Below are 19,193 nucleotides of genomic sequence, written 5' to 3' on the forward strand. Positions count from 1 at the left end.
AGATTTCTCTCCAACCTGGGGCCTCCTGTAATCTTGTTTTTCTCCTTCTCATTTTTGATGCCAAATAGCTCCATCCAGAGGACAGCTCTTACTGACTTTGCATCCTCACCACCTCCTCTCTTCCTAATTCCCTAAAATCTAGCCTTAAAGTGCTATCACATCCATATCCGTTATTTTATCACCATTATTAAATCCTTCTCAAAAGGGCGCTACATTCAGAAACAGTGGCAAAGTAAGAGTAACCTCTGGAATCCACAGAGTTAGGTTACAACTCTCTCACATTACTTAACCCAATCAGGATCTCAATTTCCTTACCTCTAAAATGGGAAAAATCAAGGATAAAGGTCACTGGATGTAGTACCTATCATATAGTCTCTGTCAGTGAGTGGCTTTTATTGTATAGGTCATTTTATTGAAACAAGTGAATTGCACAAAGCACGATAGCATATTAGTCTCATTTTGTACACCAAATTTGGAAAGTGGCCAAGAACTGTGCAGTTTTAGAAGGATAGGGGAAGTAAAACAGAAATTGTATTTGTGCTACTGTCACCTGGCAGCATCGCTCTCTGACACACAGAAGTACAAAATAGGTAATATCAATCATGCTGTACATGCACCAGAAATTTTCTGAGTAATTTTGGTAATGATTGTAGTATTAGTTTTCGAATTACTAACATTAAAATTTCTTTTAAAATCCTAAAACTATGTTGCTTGAGTTCTCCTTAAGTTGCGGTGTTAAAACGTGCTGAAAACATGATAGACTTTGGAAAGATGTTTAGATGTAATAAAAAAAAAAACAACTCTTTGAAGAAGATCTAGAAATCCCACAACACCCCGTGCTTTTTTTTAATTTAAGAGAAGGTATTTGGAGTAGTTTTAGAGAAAGTGTTAAGAAAAATAGGGCACTTTTTGATTCATACACTTCATATAACTGGGCAAAAATAATAAGAAAAGTAACAGGAAGAAAAAAGAATGTGTGACCTGACTTGGTTGCAAGATTTAAAACAAAACAAAACAAAACAAAACAAAACAAAACAAAACAAAAAAAACAAAAATCAGGGCCAAGTGTCTCTAAGCCGCCTTGGGTGGAAATTTATGCGTATCAAAAACACAACCTGTATATTTACTCCCATGGGAAAGTCCACCTTAAGTCATGTGCAAGTCGAATGATGTGAGGTCTTCAGAAACACATCCCTTTCATAATATTAGACCACCCTGCATCTTTAAGTTCAAGTCTGGATTCAGTCCACTGTGCTGGTGGAGTGTTTAAACAATTTGTTTAAATAAATACTCCTTGTAAAGCTTGCATTTATAAACTGATGAGCTTACTTTTAAAACCACCTCTGATATGTCTTTCTAAATGAACAAAGAAATGTATCCTGCAGTGAAGAATCACATTTCCCCTTCTGCAAGCTCAGGGATGGTCTTCGGCTCTGTTCTCCTTGCTGAGCTGCAGAAAATTCCCTTACCTGTCGTTCACACGTCTGGCCTGTGTTAGAGATGCTGTTTTGGCAGAGTCCAACAGCTTGTCTGATACTTCTCAGGTATAATATATATGTGACAGGTCAGGGCCTTGATGTCTAGCTAAGCTGTGACATTTGTGAGGCCAGGGACACTTATTTTCTAATAGAGCCTGCTTAAAGAATTCTTTCTACCCCTATCGGTTCTCCAAGACCATGACCCCTGGAGACCTCCACCAAAGGTAGCAAATTCTATTTAGTGTTTTGGGAAGCACTAAATAGATTGGAAAATGTGTCCATGACACTACTGTCCACTTGTTTGTGGTCCTTAACATTGTGTGGCTGCTCTGAGAATCCTCTGCTCCTGGTCCCCAAAGTTAGCCGGAGTGGGAGTTCTCGGGAGAGATGAACAAGGCACCCACCTGAAGTCATAGAGCTCGTCAGAGCCTGTACACAGCTAATGCATATGTACTGATGAAACCATCGCTCTGCCTAAAATACTTTATGTTAATACATTTGCAACAATGACAGGAAAAAAAATCACCAACAAACCCATCTGGACCATAATTTGCTCTTACTTTGAAAATGAGCTACCACAATTCTTGAAAAATTGAAAATGATGAATGTTCCAAATGGAAGATATTTCTGCCAAATGCTACAGAGTGTGTGAGAGAGGTTTTCTCAAATTGCTCAGTATATATGCTCAGCCTATATGTCCTTTTCTCACGGCTGCCAATCTAGCTGTTTAAATAAATACTGGTTGGAGAGCTTATATGAATAAGAGCTTTATTATCTAAGCTGCTTATTTTACGAAGTCCATCTCTTTCTCAAGGCTTCCTTCAAATATATACCTTCTCCTCTGTTCTCCAACTCCTGCCACCAGAGTTGTGAATCACATTTACAGACACAAAAACATAACAATTTTGTTACGCTTACTTCTACATTTCTAGTTCATCAGATCCATTTGAACCTACAAATTAACGAAAACTATAGAAATGTGAAGACTTCTCTATCTGATTTTATATGTACTCTTAGAATTATATGTGTCTTCCTCATAACAACAAAGAAGTTATTTTCCCCAATAATGCACAGAATAATGTTTTAAGGTAAATTGCAAAAAATAACTTATCTTTTCCCATAAAACTTCTAAATAAGGACTTATTTATGATAACAACAGCTTAATGTCCTTAGAATCATGAGTGATATTTAAATGTGTAGTAAATCTTAAAGGCACGGGTGCCCATTAAACAGAAGGAGTATTGACCACTCAGAATTTTCCCTTATAAATAACTTTGATACTAACTCTGATACAGCTATGCTGGTTGCTCCTTATTGTGATTTACATGGCTTTTTTCCCCCTAGATGAGAAACAGAAAAGAAAGAGGATGATAGGCAGTTTTTGCTTTTCCATCTACTTCCTGTTGGACAAAATGCTTGCTTATAAATTGGGACTTGCGATGCAACTAAAAAGACTTTGAAAGAATATCAATTTTAAATTAAATCAACCAAGAAATGTTTACTGAATATATGAATTTCTTCAAATTCTTCTAGTGTATGAGATATCATTTACAAGTTATTATGCTGGTCAGAACACAGTGACACACAAGAACAAGCTTGAAAAGTGCAAAATTGCACCAAAGAGGTGCATTGTCCATGGGCATTCAGATTGCGACAGCCTGAATGTCCACTCTTTGACAGTCCACTCCCTGAATGAGGATCCCATTTTTTTTCTCAAAGGAGAAAATAACCTTGTTCATCATCTACAGTCTGCCAGGCCCTACTAGTGCCACCTGACATATCTCACTTTAGCGCTGCATCTTCTGTGAGTTTAGGTTCTAAAGTCATCTTATAGAGCCGAATTCATTAATATCAAAATTATTCCTGGAAATCTCTTAAAACAACATTACCATGGAGACTGAAACTCCATCTCTTAATAAATAAAACCAGTTAATAAAATCTCTCCATCTCTTAATAATAAAAAACAGTTTTTTCTATCAGCTTTGGGACAGAATGTTCTTTCTTGTTTTAATTCACAGATTAAATAGTCAGCTTGAACTTAAAGAGAAGTGCTTATCCTAAAACACTACAAAAATAACTCAAGATGGCGAGAAGCTTACACCACGAGATGCATGGGACCTGAGACCAGCCGAAGGAAGTATGGATTCACACCTCTCAGTTAATGCTCACTCACACTGGCATGTGAGTTCTTTGAATATGTAAGTAGATGGAATCTCCTACATTTTTAAAAAGTGCTATTTCTCTATCTTTCCTTTCCCCTCACTTTTGAGGCCCAAGAGTGTAAATTTGAATTTGCTTTACCACTAAGTGAATGTGCATATCATGTTACCCTACTGTATCCATAAGACTTGCAACAATCCTGCAGGGTAGGGTAATTATTCTCATTTAAAAGATCAAACACTGAGGTTAGGGGAGCTTCAGTGACATGCTATAGATCTCGCAGCCGGCAAAGCTGAGTTTGAAGGAGCACAGCTCCAAAAACATTATGTTCTCACCCGTGCACACAAGCCTTGAAGCTAGTGCTCTGCTACTATATTGTTTACAGAAGCTCCACCATGTTCCTTCCAATCCTGGAAAAGCCTCTTCTTCGGACATCATGTCCTTAAAGTCTATTTATGGACTGGACAAACTGCTCAGGAGTCTATCTGACCTATGAAGTGATTTTTCATCTAGATCCAGGGTCTACCAAAAAACAAAAACAAAAAACTAAGTCTTTGAGAATTCAGACTCAGAGAAATTATGAGTTTGAAAGAAAGTATTAATAATAAAAATCATAGCTCTTAAAATTCTGTTAGTTCTCAGGGTTATTGGCTATTAGGTTGAACCATAAGAAATTGTCATTTTTATGGGTGAAAATGTTGATTATAAGCTATTTCATGGGGTCCAATGTAAATTTATCACCATGACTTTTATAGTGGAAAAAGGCCTTGAAACGATGTAAAGTGTTTTCTGGTCACTTTATGAAATACAGTCTTCTGGTAACTCCTTATTCTATCAACCTGATTTTCCTGCTTTTTGGGTTTTTCTCTCTCTCTTTTCATAGCAATTATCAGAAGGTGGAATTGCCTTGTCTTTTTTGTTGTTGTTTATCCTCTGTTTCCCTTTCCCCAGTACAGTTTACTCTCATCATCTAGAAAAGTACCTGGAACATAGGAAGTTCTCAGTGAACAATTGTTGAATAAAATAAACTTGATGGGTTGAAATGTCTACCTAAAATGTTGAATTATTAGACATATTTTCTATTTGGAGTGTTGCTATAAAACATACATTTCCAATTCCCCAATGTGCCTTTGAAAAAGATAAATTAATTCATTTCGTTAGTGATATTGTATTGCCTGTGGCATGACTTGTCAGTGTGGCTACAATAGACTAACGATTGGGTAACGTGAGTTTATTTATCATAGAACCAATTTTTGCTACTGAACTGAAGTATAAATAATGGTATATCAGTATTTACATTATAAATACTGTTTTAGGGTTTGTTAGTTGGTCATAAAAATTCTCTCTAGGCTGAAACAGCTAGTGGGTAAACATTGCATATAGCACATATAATATATCAAAATAAGAGTCTAGTACTTCTTTGTTAGGCAAAGAACAAACATTGCATACAAATTATTTTTGTACAATGAGAGTGAAGCCACTGAAGAGCACCAATTTCTTGAGGACACTCAGGGTCTTCAAAAAATGTTAGTATTAAAATAATCTTGAGTAGATGAAGTATATACCAACCAGAAGAAATGTAGTTCTTTTTAAAAAATTTTATTTATTTATTCATGAGAGACACACACAGAGAGAGAGAGAGAGAAGCAGAGACACAGGCAGAGGGAGAAGCAGGCTCCATGCAGGGGGCCTGATGTGGGACTCGATCCCGGGACCCCAGGATCATGCCCTGGCCAAAGGCAGGCGCTAAACCGCTGAGCCACCCCCTGAAGAAATGTAGTTCTACTAGAAGTTTCATTCAGAAGAGAAAAATACATTTTTTAGATAATATCAAGGGTCAAGATAGGTTTAATAACTGTGGCAAAAAAGGGGGGGGCAAAAAGGGTTGCCAAGAAATACAACTCTTCTGGTATTCCATCATGCCAGCTTGCTTGACGTTGAGGTGCAATCTGACCCATCACAGGCATAAGAGATTGATTTTTACGAACCTTCTGTATAAGTCATTACTTTTGGGGAAAATACAATTTGGCCACAAAACTCTCTCTCATGTCCAAAAAGCTTATTTTGTAAAGCATAGTATTTTGGTCAACTGAGAATACCCCCAAATCCTCCCTCTCTTACATCCTCAGACCATGGAGGTGCCAATCGAGCGACTTCTCCTTTGGAACTTATGTGGCTCAAGATGTCACCATGATGGAACAACTTGGGGAGCAGTGTAGGGATAGAAAGACCATCCTGGAGCTTCTGGTTTTCTGGTAGGTAGGGAAAAGCAGATTTTGCAGCAGCCAGCCAGAGGAAATAGTAGTGATCTGTTTGGGAACCAAGAAGCACTAAGAATTATCGTTCTGACGATTTATCTAAAATATTTTAAATTTCCTCTGACACAACAAAATTTTGCCACGTCAGAGGTTTCGTATAGAGCTTCATCTGCCTAGATTGTTCTTCTCTTGATCATTGCTTACTTATCCTTCCAAGATTCTGTTTATAACTTATTTTCTCAGAAAAATCTTCCTTAGCACCCCGTCAGTCCTTATATTGGCAGCTACAGCTACACGCAGGCCTTCCTATTACACATTCTCATAGCCCCTTCTCCATTTCCTCCATAGCACCTTCATATGTATATGACCATTAGTTCCAGAAGGGCAGGCATGTCTTTTTAGCTTTTTGCTGCATCCCCAGCATCTAGCAGAGTACCTGGCGCAGAGTGGTTACTTAATAAATATTGCTGAATGCTTGACTCTTTGAAGTTGTTTTTATTCTGTTCCTCTGTGTTTTTCTTTGAACTAGAGTTTATAATAGATACAGACTGTACATTCCTTTGTGGGACTGCCTTGTTTTGTTTCCAGCCTTAACTCCACACTCCTGCCAAACCAACCATTTGTCATCTCCTGTTGATCGCTCCATGGCTGCCAACTGCAGCTGCTACTCTGGGATTGGCTCTCCTATAAGATTCATGGCTGAGGCAACTTTCTTTGGCATCAAAGTTTTAGTTCTAGTCAATGAACACTTATTGAGCATCTGGAATTTGGCAGACACTGTGTGAGGACCTTAGATGTAAAAATGAAGGAGAGGGTTTTTACCTTTGAGGATCTTTGAGTTAGGGGTAGGGAGAGAAACACATTGATAGATCAGTGCAGTGAAATGTGCTAAGTGTCACAGTTGGGGTGCTATAGGATTTAACCTAAACTGAAGGAAAAGAGGCATCCTCATTGCTGTGACTTGCTGACACAGGAGGGTCCCCAGTACTTGTATATTCCGCGATTCTCTAATGAGAAGCTAGTCTTCCACCGATTGAATCAGGAGAGTATCAGAGGGTAGTACAAGTTCTTAAACACATAAAAATTTTGTCTGGGACAGGAGCTTCGTAAATCTCGTTCTTAGTGTGGGGTTTTTTTTTTTCTGTTTTTAAATTATTTTATTTTTTTTAAAGATTTATTTATTTTTAGAGAGAGAGAGAGAACAAGTGAGAGGAGCAGATGGAGAAGGAGAGAGAATCTCAAGCAGATTCCATGCGGGGCTCAATTTCATGACCCAGAGATCATGATCTGAGCAGAAACCTAGAGTTGGATGTTTAACTGACTGTGTCACCCAGGCGCTCCTGGGTTTCTTTTTAAAAGCAGAGTTCCAGGCTCTAACCTCTAATCAGAGCTCTTGCTTCAGTAGATTTATTTCTAGCGAGCATTCAAGGTATTTCTGATGCTGCAGGGCCACAGACCTAGCGCTTCCTTCACAAACGTCAACATTGACCTTTTGGGTTGTATTCCATCTGGCAACAACCTTCTCTTTCACCCTTTCCTCACTACTTTACAGCAAATTTATTTCCTAGAAATCTTTCTCATTTTGAAGACAGTCTCCCTTCAAACCACAGGAAGACATAACTGTATTTGGTGGGAATTACAGCCTCCAAGCACAGATGCCTTTCACTCTATTGTTCCAGATAAAGGATGGAAATGCAGAGCCAACTTTAGGTGCCAGTGCATTGCATCCTGCTCCCTCACTTGTTAATGACCAATCTCTTTGAAATGCTCGCACACAGTGGATTGGAGTTGTGAATGGAAAGCCTAGGAAAGTGATCACTGGTTTTTAGGCATTTAAACCAATATAAAGCATCCCATTGTGGGAATCTGTGCCATTTCCATTAGGTACATGTTAGCTCTAATTGAGAAGCCTTCTGCTATTGCCCCAGTTGGATATGATCCTTTATTCCTCAGGGCTTTATTTATTTATTTTTGGTACTTCCTCTTATCTATTATACTTAATTCTTTCTTGAAATATAGTCTGTTGGAAGACAGAATCTGAGCTCTGAAAGACACCTCGTGTCTGAAAATACAGAGCAAGATCAAGTTAGGAGTGCAAGCTAGAAACCATGGGTCCTGCCTGCCTGCTTCCTGCCAAATTATAACTAACTTTTGTAACTTCGTACATAAAAAAAATGCATTTCCCCCCCCACACACACATCATATCATTTAGTTCTCTCACCTTCCCCTCTGGGTTAGTTATTCATAAATAGTTTACATATAGAAAAATAGGGTTCAGGAGAAGTCAGATGACTGGCCAATGATCACAGAGCGAGCAAAGGTAAAAAAGCCATCAAAAGCAGGCCTTTAGCCTTCAGATTTTGTAGTTTTCCTGCGTCTTCCAAATGCACAGAGTCACTCTGTACAGGCTGTTGTCAGTTTCCCCGTGGCCAAAGATTTTATTCATCTTTACACCCGCACCCCCCAATGGCTCCTCTGCCTGGCATAAGTGGAGTTTAATGTGTTTATTACTTGGTTGAATTGAATTTGGTTTTTTGGGCAAGAGTTTGTTTAGTAGTTATTTGTTTTCCTTAAAAAAGAGGTATTACGAACTTATTTTCAAAGTTCAGAAGTAAGCAAAGAACCACAGAAAAACAAAACAAACAAAACAACAAAAACAAACCGGCATTTCCTCTAAAAAGAATGCAATGACATTTAAGCTTCAATTACACTTCTTGCTGCCCTGGGAGCAGCCACACCAGGGCCCAAGGCCTCTTGCTGATTGAGAGCACATTTTGAGTTCCCCCCATTGTTCCTGGCAACACGGCTCCTGTGTAGCAAGCAGGATATTCAACTTGACAAGGCTCTTTCTTTCTGGATCAGGGAGGGAGCAAGGTTCTTGTCAGTTTGAATCATGAGCCCACACTTGGCAGAGCTGACTGGACAGGCACAGTGGGGGAAGGTGCCATGTGCACGCCATCCGTGCGCCGGTCATGTGGGCCTCTCTCCCCATCTCCCAAATAACTCAACTGGCTTCAAGCTCTCCTGCTCCGAGAGGGCCTCTTTGCTATTTGGCCAGTTGATTTGCTTCTGACACTAAATCTCCTCGTTATCCAGTGTCTAAAATTTTATTCTCAGGCTTCGTCTCTCTACCCATATTTTTTCAGAGCTGCAGCTGAGAATATCCAGTTCTACAATTCTCAGGGTTTTAATGTTTTAAAATACATTTCTAAGGGGAAAAAAAAAATATGCCTTTTTTGGAGTCCACATCAAAAGGCTTTTAGAAGTCATCAAAAAAAAAAAAAAAATCCCCAAACTGAAAACCTATTATGTGCTGCTCTAAAAAATGTTTAGTTTTTATTACTATTTTTAAAAACTGAGTTTAAAAAATGATATAGAATTAATGAATGATAAGATCTGGAAATTTTGATTATGTAAAGAAAACAAAAGTGTTCTTATTTATCCTTCAAAGTTCACACATCAGTTGTGTTTGTTGTAAGAGGAGAGCAGAAGAAAATTTTATTGGTTAAGAATCCTAACATTTGTCTGAAAAGTAAGTAATCTGGTTCCATGTTTCTTCTCATAGACATTGAGAACAATATATTTGATTATTATATGAATGTGGAATTTTACCCTTTGCTATTTTTGTTGCTTAATGGCAAAATTGCAATAAAGCTTTAAAAAATACATGCAAACGTTTCTTTAGAATATTTTTATAGGAACAGAACCCATCACTAGCTATTTGTGACTTAATTATAGAATTTTGTGATGCTGACTACTCAATCAACCTGCTAAATATATCAACAAACCAGGTGATTAAGGGAAGGGGGGAAAAAAGAAAATCACTATAGTGTTAAATTCAGTCAAAACAATTGTCCTGTGCTTTTTGTAATCCTTTTCAATAATGTTTTCAGCTGAAACTAAAACTCAAATAATAAACATAATCCTTTGCATAACAAACTCAATTTTTTTGTCTAGTTACCTAATACTGAATGAAATTTTACCACACTTATACATGTATATCTAAAGTTGAGTTTGCATTAAAACTTTGCAACATGTAATAACTATAAAAACATTATTCTTTGGGACTTTTGGCCATATTCCTCTTCACATTCTACTTTCTTTTTTTTTTAATTTTTATTTATTTATGATAGTCAGAGAGAGAGAGAGAGAGAGAGAGAGAGGCAGAGACATAGGCAGAGGGAGAAGCAGGCTCCATGCACCGGGAGCCCGATGTGGGAATCGATCCTGGGTCTCCAGGATCACGCCCTGGGCCAAAGGCAGGCGCTAAACCCCTGCACCACCCAGGGATCCCTCTACTTTCTTTGTTTCAGTTACATTCTGTTTGTGCCCTTTACCAGAAACTTACAGGGGCAATATATTATTATTATTCTATTAATCAATTTAGCAACACTTTGGATGTAGATTTTTCCCACTGGGGTACCTTTTTGGATGTCTCTGATGCACTGATTCATTATTCCCAACATAAATTTGCTAACTTAGGTGGTACCTAATCAGGACCCTGTGATGCTACTTATTTTTCAGTCATAATTATAGTTCCGGGGGTGCCTGGGTGGCTCAGTCGGTTGAGTGGCCGCCTTCAGCTCAGGTCATGATCTCAGGGTCCTGGGATGGAGCCCCATTTTGGGTTCTCCTTTGCCCTCTGCCTGCTGCTCCCCTTGCTTGTGCACACTCTCTTCCCCCGCCCTGTCAAATAAATAAATTAAAAAATCTTAAAAAAAATAATTATAGTTCCAGCCATAAAAGATTTTGTAGTCTAAAACACTAATATAGAGAAGACTAAACCCACTAATATAGAAGTTAATGATTATTCATAGAATTTGGAAAATAATTCAATATATATGTGATGCCTGGGTGGCTCAGTGGTTGAGCCTTTGGTTCAGGGCATGATCCTGGGGTCCTGGGATTGAGTCTCACATCGGGCTTCCTGCGTGGAGCCTGCTTCTCCCTCTGCCTGTGTCTCTGCCTCTCTCTGGGTGTCTTTCATGAGTAAATAAATAAAATCTTAAAAAAAGTCAATATACATGTATATGTAACTTGTCACATAAAACTGGAGCTACACGGTGTTTAGGATAAAGGTCAGTTGAGAGCTGAGCCAACAGATAAAATCCAGAACAGTCAAGCAGAGATTAAAGTATAAGGCACAAGAATTGAGAAAGCAGGATTTTTTCCCCAATGGGGGTCTTCAGGGTAGTGATGATGTTTCCTGTTGTAAACAGATGTTCAGAGAAGTTGTTATTAAATTATATAGGGTTGAGGAAGTGTTTGTGCCAGTAGATGGGTGAGGCTTTCAAATTAATCATGAAAACAAGTATTGGTTAAAACCTCTGTTGGTCACTTACCTTGGAGAATGTTATCTGAGGATTTGAGTCTTCTTGTCTCAGGGTTTTGTTTTGTTTTGTTTTGTTTGGTCATAGCTTTTGAGAGGAAATGGAGGAGTTCTTACTTTGGTATCATATGATAGCACTGGAAATACATTAGGTGACAGGAACCACCAGGATATTAGGTGGCAGGAACCACCAGGATATTAGACAAGCCCCACGTCCCTGAATGACAACACTTTAGGCGAAGGTTGAGTAGGAAAGGCAGTGATAGGGAAATGAGGGCAAGTCACATTCTTTAATCCAGTTAATAGTTTTCCCAAGAGCAAGGTGATACAACACAAAGGTTAACTCAAATTTGATTTGACGTCTCTTTGTGGTGTGTTTGTTTAGTTGTATATATAGCTTTGTATTCCATAAAAAAAAATGTAAAAAAAAAGAAGTTAAAATAGTTCAGAGATGATTAGATGAACTATTTGCAGTGGAAGCAATAAAGAACATTTTTAAATGGAATATAAAATCATCTGTAAAAAGCTAGATTTTGAACTAACTGGGCATATTAACATGTGTTATGAGTTAGTGGTCTTGTGATTTTCGAATTATGCCACTGTACATAATAGAGCATTGTTTGATAGACCTCACTAAGTGGCCTGGCACTAAACCAGACCTGTCATCTAGAGGAGAAGAAGGCAATTCCAATTTCATCTAAATAAGCTCATATTAAAATAAGGAAAAACAAATGTGACACAGCTGCAGTAGCTTGGCCAAGTTAAAATGCTTACAAATATTTTATGTGTGTAATATAAGACTGCTTACTAATGGGAGAATCTTATGTGTAAAGAGTGCCAGATTGCCTTTGATATAAGTTGGTAATAAAAATGCTATAGGGTTAGTATTTATGATCCCTGTAGGTTATAATAACATGCTTCCTGTGCTATTACTTTAACAGACACTAAAGAAAAAAAATCTATACAATGTGGTCACTTGCCTTAAATAGCATGTATGACATGTGCACAATCAGCTAGGACATTGAATCAACAATTTATCAGCACTTGTTACACATATTGTAAGTAATAGTTTATATAAACATGTGCCTTTTCTTGCCTGAAGAGAACATCATGGGTGCTCTGGATCATGCTATGTTCCACTGACATACGAACAGGAAAATACAGAGAACTAATAAATGTCATGTTTTAGTCAATACCTACAATGTTTTTTTAACAGAAGGGGAAAAAGAATATAGCTAAGCTAAAGTGATATAATAAATGATGAAGTTCTGAGATTTGTTAATAAAGACATCTTATTCATTATACAAAGCTAAGGAATTTCCCCTGGGGAAAAGAAAATGTGACATAACTTTACTAATGTATTTGAAACAAAACAAAACAAAACAAAACAAAACAAAACAAAACAAAACAAAAAATAGCCTCCTAGAGGTAATGGTGCAATTCCTATAGTTTCCATCTGCATTGGTAACTAGGAAATATGGAATAACGTGAAGGAAAATAACCCTGACAGCACTGTAGATGATTAAGCAAAAGGGGAACCACCATATTTAAAGAATAAAACCAGACCACTATCTTACACTATACACAAAATCTACTTCAAATTGGATTAAAAACTTGACTGTGAGACCTGAAACCAAAAAACTTGTAGAATGGTAAGCTTCTTGACATGAGTCTTGGCATTGAATTTTTGGATCTGACTCCAAAAAACAAAGGCAGAAATTATTGAAATATCTTGGTTTTGAAGTCAACATAGGATTTTAAGTGTCATTGTTTTCTGAATATTATGTTGGGAGACACACGTATGGAAGCTTGTAATGTCAATCCAAAAGTACTGAGGTGTTCCTGTTAAAGAACATCATCAACATTAAATTTGAATCCCTCAATGGGCCCATCCTAGCCAACTCGATCTCTTGACTTTCAACTGGATACATTTCTGGAGCATAGATCCCACAGAGTGACTCTACTGAAGGTGAGGTCAGGTTTCACTGCAAGCCTGGGAAGACACTTTCAGGCAGATGTGGTCAAACGACACCCCTTCAACCATGCATATGCTGATTCTTCTATCTCCATGCTGGGCTGGCCCATCCATAAGCTTTCCTTTTGAAAAAATGTTCTGTAAGGACTTTTGATAGGAATGAATGGGATTTTCATCTACTCCATGGTTAAAGTGAAACTCAGCCATGGAGTAGGAAGTGATATAGTTTGGAGTCAGATATGTAAAAATTCAGATTATGTGGTAGGCAGAGTTCCAAGACAGTCTCAATGAGTCCTGCACTTTCACCCACATGACCTGTATAATCCTCTCCCCTTCAGTGGGGATGGGACTGTGAGTATCATGGGATCTTACTTTTAGTCCTTGCAATAATAAACTTGATCCTCCTTGTAATAACTGACTTTTTCCTACCACTCCAATATATACATCAAGAAATCTGGAATCTCTTGGTTTTTATATGCAAACACTTAACTTCCATATGCCACTAACATTTCTATAATACATATTTTCAGTTCTAAGGATTTTTTTTTTGAACACACTTCAGTTTTCTCACATATCCTGTGTTGACTCAATAGATTTAAGATCCCATAAGGAACTCGCCACCAATAGTGCAATGCAGGCGTTAGTCCTTGCCCTTATACATCATGTATCGTTGTATGCTATATATAGGAAAATATATCATTTGTCTTTCTGTCCACTTGTTTATTTGTTACAATTTGTAATGCGAACTGGAAAATGTTGATTCAAATTCAGTTTGGGTGTCCATTTCAACTCACATCTCCTCTTTGTCATTGAAGCTATAGCAAACATTTCCCAATTTTAACTCTATAGTTTGTTTCAGAACGAATAGAACCAGGCAAGTATTGACAGCATATCACTGTTTTCTGTTTTGCTTCATTTTGTTTAAATTGTGGTAAAAAAACATAAAACGGAAAACGTCCCATCTTAACCTTTTCTAAGTGTATAGCTCACTAGTGTCATGTATATTTATATTATTGTGGAATCAATCTCTAGAACTTTTTCATCTTGCACAACTGAAATGCTATATTCATTAAACAACTCCCCATTTCCCCCCCTTCCCCAGGCCCAGCCACCACCATTCTTATGTTTCTATGAATTTGAATATTCTGAATACTTCATTAAATGGAATCACACAGTATTTGTCTTTTGGTGACTGGCTTATTTTGCTTAGCATAATGTCCTGAAGTTTCATACATTTATTACTCAGTGTTCTAAATTAGAGTTCTCCAGAGAAACAGAATAGGAGATATATATATATATATATACACACACACAGCCACAGAGATAGATATAGATAAAGATATAAATATATTTTAAGGAATTGGCTCACACAGTTATGGAAGCTGTAAAGTCCAAAATCCACAGAAATGGCAAGCTAAATCCCCCAGGGAAAAACCAAGGCTGTAGTTCAAGTCCAAGGCCGTCTGGCTGAAAACCCTCCAGGAAGAACTGTCCAAAAGCCCTCGGATAGCAGAATTATCTCCTTTCTTAAAGGTGAATAATATTTTCTTATGTGTATATACCACATTTTGTTTATCTATTCATCCGTGGATAGATATTTGGAATGTTTTTATTTCTTGACTATTATCCACAGTGCTGCTATGAACATAGGTGTGCCAATCTCTCCTTAAGATCTTGCTTTTTTTCTTTAATTCTTTATTTGAGGGAGCGGTAGAAGGAGAGAGAGTCTTAAGCAGATTCTGCACTGAGTGTGGAGCCTGACATGGGGTCCATCACAGGATCCAGAGATCATGACCTGAGCCGAAACCAAAAGTCTGATGCTTAACCGACTGAGCCACCCAGGCACCGCCAAGATTCTGCTTTCAATTCTTATGGAAATATATCCAGAAGTGGAAGTGTTAAATCATATGATAGTTCTATTTTTAATTGTTTGTGAAACCATCATATTGTTTTCTATGGGGGCTACACCATTTTACATTCCCACCAAAAGTATGCCAAGGGTTCCTGTTTCTTCCCATCCTCATCAACACTTATTTTCTGTTTTGGTTTTTAACAGTAGCCACTAGAACAGGTGTGAGATGATGTTTCTTTCTGGTTCTGATTTGCATTTTCCCAATGATTAGCAACGTTGAGTGTCTTTTCCTATGCTTTTTGGCCATTTGTATCTCGTCTTTGGAGAAATGTCTATTCAAGCTATTTGTACATTTTCTCATTGGCTTATTTTTTGTTGTTGTTGAGTTTTAGGAGTTCTGGTATATTCTGGATATTGGCCCTTACTAGATACATAACTTACAAATATTCCCTCCCATTGTGTAGGTTGCTTTTACATTGACTGTGTTCTTTGATGTGCACAAGTTTTTATGTTTGGTATTGTTCCATTAGCCTGTTTTTTTGTTGTTGTTCTTACTTGTGCTTTGGTCATATTAAAAAAATCCTTGCCAAATCCAATGTAATGAAGGCTTTTTTCTGTGCTCTTCTAGGAGTTTTATAGTTTTAGGTCTTATATGTAGGTCTTTGATCCATTTTGAACTTACTGTTTTGGCTACTCAGCGTCTTTTGAAAATCCACATGAATTTTGTGGTGGATTTTTCTGTTTCTTCAAAATGCCATTGAGATTTTGAGAGGGATTGTATTAAAGCTGTAGATCACTTTGAGTAGTATTGACATGATAGTAATATTAGGTCTTCCAATCCAAAAATATGAGTTGTCTTTCCATTTCTTTATGTTTTCCTTCATTTCCTTCAACAACATCTCTCAGTTTTCAGTGTATAAGTCTTTTACCTCCATGATTAAGTTTATTTGTAGATATTTATTCTTTCTGATGCTGTTGTAAATAAATTTTTTTAATTTCCTTTTTGAATCATTCATTGTGAATGTATAGAAACACAACTGATTCTTGTCTATTGAATTTATATCCTGCAACTTTGCTAAATTCTTTTATTAGTTCTAACGCTATTTGTATGGAAGCTTTATAGGGTTTTCTATGTAAGGTCATTGTGTCTTTAACAGAGATATTACTTTTTCCTTTTGATATACATGCTTTCTTTTCTTGCCTAATTGCTCTGGATAGGACTTCCAGCACTATGTTGAATAGAAGTGGCAAAAGCAGACATTCTCTTATTCCTGATGTTAGAGGAAAAGTTTTTAGTCTTTGACCTTTGACTATGGTGTTAGCTGCAGGATATTCATATGTGGCCTTTTTTATGATGAATTAGTTTTTTTTCTATTCTTCATTTGTTGAGGGTTTTTTTTGTCATGAAAGGATATCGAGTTTTGTTAGATATTTTTATGGATCCATTGAGATAATCATGGTGTTGGTTCTTCATTCTGTTAATGTGATTATATTAGATTGATTGAATTTATATGTTGAACCATCCTTTTCTTTCAGGAATAAATCCCGGAATCCTTGGTTATTGTGTATAAATGTGCTGTTAAACTTTATTTGCTAGTATTTTGTTGAGGATTTTTGCATCAATATCCATCAGGGATATGGGTGAATAGTTTTCTTGTATTGTCTTGATCTGGCTTTGGTATCAGGGTAATGTTGACCTCATAGAAGGAGTTTGGAAGTGTTCTCTTCAGTTTTTGGAAGAATTTGAAAAAGATTGGTGTGGATTCTTCTTTAAATATTTGGTACAATTCACCAGTGAAGCCATCTGGTCCTGGGCTTTTGTTGTTGTTTTGGGGTGGTTTTTGTTTACTGATTCAATTGCTTTACTAGTGAAAGATCTGCTCAGATTTCCTAAGTCTTCATGATTTAGTTTTGGCAGGTTGTGTGTCTTTAGTTCATCTATTTTATCTAGGTCACGAAATGTACTGGCATATAATTGTTTATAGTATTCTCTTAGAATTATTTCTGTAAGATTGATTATAATGTCTCCTCTTTCATTTCCAATTTAGTTGTCTCCTTTGTTTCTTATATAATCAAGTTAGCCAAAGTTTTATTTATTTGGTTGATCTTCTCAAAAATATAATTCTTGGTTTTATTGATTTTCTCTATTGTTTTTCTATTTCTTTTGTTTATTTCTGTTCTAAACTTTATAATTTCCTTCCATCAGCCAGTTTTGGGTGTAGTTCTTTTTTTTTTTTTTTTCCTAGTTCCTTAAGGTATAGACTCAGGCTATTGATTTGAAATTTTTCTTTTTTATTGTAAGCAATAACAGCCATCCTAGTACTGTCTTCACTGTATCCCATAATTTGGAATGTTATTTTTTTCTTTTAATTTATTTCAGAATATTTTATAATTTTTTTGTGATTTCTTTTTTGACTCATTGGTTGTTGAAAAATGTCTTGTTTAAGGGTACCTGACTGGTTCATTCAGAAAAGCATTGGACTCTTGCTTTGAGGGTTGTGAGTTTGAGCCCTATGCTGTGTGTAGAGATTACTTAAAAATAAAATCTTAAAAAAAATCTTGTTTAATTTCCACATATTTGTGGATTTTCCAGTTTTCCTTCTATTAGTCATGTTTCATTTTGGTCAGAAAAGGTGCTTAGTATGATTTCAACTTTATTAAATATATTAAGACTTGCTTTGTTGCATAACATGCAGTCTGCCCTGGATAATGTTCCATATATACTTGAGAGGAGTGTATATACTGCTGTTAGTGGGTGGAGTATTTTGTACGTATCTTTTAGGTCCAATTGATGTAAGATGCTGTTCAAGTACTCTACTTATTAATTTTCTGTCTGGCTGTTTTGTTATTTTTTAATTGTGAAGTTTACTTCCATACTATTTATTTGATCATCTTCTCTAATTCCCTAATTTGTTTCTGAGTAAATATTTTTTTCTTTCTTTTTCTTTTTTTTTTTTTTTTGTGAGGGCTGGAGAAGGTATGGAGAAAGAAGAATAGCATTACCTAGATTGTTGTAGAAATAAGGACATGATGGGGCTATAGAATGGCACGTTTAGCACCTTCCTTCAGAGCTTTTTGAGTGGTTGACTCAAACATTCATCATTTGGCTGAAGTTGTACGTATTACTTTCTAAAGTAGGAGAGCAGACATCTAAGATTTCCAGGTGAGTCCTAGGGCTAGAGAAACCAGGCAAGCATTCCATATTTCTTAGAGCTTCTGTGCAGGATAAGTACTTTAGCATTTGATAGACAATCTGCACGCCTTACAGCAGAGCCTGTTCTGCTACAGGTGTTCATCTCTCCCTCTGTAGGGCCACAACTTTTGCAATCATGGTTCCTTCATCAGACATTGTATTTACTACCAGGCACATAGATACTCCTCATTTTGGATAATAAAATGAATTTAGGTTCTATACTTGTGTATTGACATCTCATCTACAAATGTAAGAGGGGGAAAAAAAGAAGCATCAAGGCATAAAAAGGGAAAACTAATTCAAATGGAAGAGAATTAATATAGGAAAAAGAAGAAAATATTAAAATAGTTAAAATTTGTATGGAGATTTTATTTACTTATTTTTAGGCACTCTCTACATCCAACATGGGGTGCTAACTCAGGACCCCATAGCTCAAGCTTACTCACATGCTCTTCAGACAGAGCCAGCCAGGCGCCCCTCATCATGGGGATTTTAAATAATAGCAAGCACACTTACCAGAAGAATTCGACAATCAGTAAACTAGGCAGCACTGAAGAAATTCCTGAAAGTTAAACTTAATTTTTCATGTGTCACTTTCCATCTTTCACGTATTAAGCTGATTTTCTAAACCAGTGATTTAGATTTGCAAGTGTGGCCTCTGGACCAACAACATTAGTAGCAACTGAGAACTTGTTACAAATGCAAATTCTTGAGCCTCAACATAGACCTACTGAATTAGAAGTTTGGGGTATGGAATCCAGCAATCTGGTTTGTTGAACCTTGCAGGTGATTTTGATGCGTGCTTAAGTCTGAAACCCACGGCCTGATTGCACATTGGAATCATCTGCAGAGCTTTAAAAACTACTGGTGACTGGCTGCTACCCCAAGCAATTCTGACTTAATAGACTTGGGGTGCAGCTTAGGCTTTAGGAGTTTTAAAATCTCCCC

At 36.9% G+C, this 19,193-nt stretch overlaps 1 pseudogene; it reads right to left on the reverse strand.

Moving 5' to 3' along the window:
• Positions 1-19,193, reverse strand: part of LOC129506969 (eukaryotic translation initiation factor 3 subunit E-like) — a 91,132-nt pseudogene that overhangs the window by 19,753 nt on the left and 52,186 nt on the right.

This window comes from Nyctereutes procyonoides, unplaced genomic scaffold (genome assembly GCF_905146905.1).
Source record: "Nyctereutes procyonoides isolate TBG_1078 unplaced genomic scaffold, NYPRO_anot_genome, whole genome shotgun sequence".
NCBI classification, from domain to species: Eukaryota; Metazoa; Chordata; class Mammalia; order Carnivora; family Canidae; genus Nyctereutes; species Nyctereutes procyonoides.